The sequence below is a fragment of the Dreissena polymorpha genome, chromosome 4 (assembly GCF_020536995.1).
Source record: "Dreissena polymorpha isolate Duluth1 chromosome 4, UMN_Dpol_1.0, whole genome shotgun sequence".
Lineage (NCBI taxonomy): Eukaryota > Metazoa > Mollusca > Bivalvia > Myida > Dreissenidae > Dreissena > Dreissena polymorpha.
In genome coordinates this window covers 132,399,829-132,402,018 of record NC_068358.1, presented here as the reverse complement: position 1 = coordinate 132,402,018, position 2,190 = coordinate 132,399,829, and positions in this window count along the sequence as shown.

Genomic DNA, 2,190 nt, shown 5'->3' with positions numbered 1-2,190 from the left:
TTCGTATTTTTCTTAAATGTCCGCCATGTTGTTTACAATAGCTGTGACTACGATCTGTGTAATCGAACGCTTCAAGGGCATGTTTAAAATGCGGAGTCAGCAGGCCCAGTATTGAAAATCTGTAGCGTTCTGACTCTCCTTGACTTATTCAGAATCTTAAGATAACATGATTCGGAAGTGCCATGCTTTGAACAATCGATATACTAAAGAAAGAAAAAAAAAAGAAATAGAATAAACATCTTTTGGATAATTATGAACTTATTTGCAAAGGAAATCTGTCCCAAATTCCAAACAAGATGTGTTTGTGAAACACAATGTCCCCCTATATGATGTTTGACATTGTAGGATGACCTTGACCTTGTGAAGGATGACCTTGACCTTTCACCACTCAAAATGTGCAGCTCCATGAGATACACATGCATGCCAAATATCTAGTTGCTATCTTCAATATTGCAAAAGTATTCATAAAATAAGCGATTTGGGCCACATATATTTGACCTCTGACCTTGAAGGATGACCTTGACCTTGACCTTTCACCACTCAAAATGAGCAGCTCCATGAGATGCACATGCATGCCAAATATCAAGTTGCTATCTTCAATATTGCAAATGTATTCATAAAATGAGCGATTTTGGCCACATATAATTGACCTCTGACCTTGAAGGATGACCTTGACCTTTCACCACTCAAAATGTGCAGCTCCATGAGATACACATGCATGCCAAATATCAAGTTGCTATCTTCAATATTGCAAAAGTATTCATAAATGAGCGATTTTGGCCACATATTATTGCTCTGACCTTGAAGGATGACCTGACTTGACCTTTCACCACTCAAAATGTGCAGCTTCATGAGATACACATGCATGCCAAATATGAAGTTGCTATCTTCAATATAGCAAAAGTTATTGCAAAATGTTAAAGTTGGCGCAAACAGACAGACCAACAGACAGACAGGGCAAAAACAATATGTCCCCCACTACTATAGTGGGGGACATAAAAAGGTGCGGACCCATACATCGCTGTATTTAAACGTGAAAGTTAAACATCTACCAGTGGAAGCGCTTGCTTGACCTGGATATAACGGATTATTTATTTAGCCCTTTGAATCGCTCCTACAGTTATCAAAACGATATCTATATCAAAATAATTATGTAATGTATTTATATCTGTGCTAATATAATAATATTTAAAAAGCCGGTGCGGCAACGCCGTACAGCGGTGCGATTTTTTTTCACGACATGCACCGCGATATACCGGTGAATGGCGACAGCCCTACTGTCCAGACATCGAATTACTTTGCATTTGGTCTGGTTCCAAGTTGTTTGCAAAGGCCATTAATGATTGCCCTCAGCATGCCAAGGGTTAAGCAAAATCCATCAATACCATATACTTTATTAGGCATAAGCTATCTCTTTGGCTGTTTACAAATACAATATTACAAAGAGATGGTCATAGCAAATCAACACGATATCAAAGTATTATTGTACAAATAAATATCGAAAAACAAAGAAATACACAAATATCTCAGACAAATAGTACATATTTATATCAGTATATGTCCAATATATGGGTGCAGATGAAAAAAAGTTGTCGAAAAACAGATATTGCCAAGCAATATGGACCAATACCGGTGAAACTCCACTATTGTCATTATTTTTTTATATATATTTGTTGACTTCTTGACATAGGAACAAAATGAATTGACGTACATAATCTCCATATTGCCATCTGTCCATGTTCCAAGTTTCATGAAAAATTTGAAGAACTTTTTAAAGTTATCGCAGGACACAGAAAAGTGTGACAGACTGACAGACTGACGCACAGAGCGCAAACCAGAAGTCCCCTCTGGTTTTACCGGTAGGGGACAATTAAGTTGATAGTAGGCCATCACTTGTAGAGGTCAGTGATACTTGCAGTACCGTACTTTTTCATGCTAGTAAAGATATACATTGTACAACATATTTCATTTAAAATTTCAAAATATTTACCATAAACAGCTCTAGACAGACATTTTTTGTAAAATGTTAAGTAAACCAAAGGCCATAACTCTAAAGTCTGTCGAATAGCCGCGGTAAGAAATATTGTCAAGTTATAAAACAAGTTAAAATGAAGACTTAACATCTGGGTGTGTAAAAGCCAGGACTGGAAATATAATACAAAATGTATTTTCTGCCAGATAAGATCAACA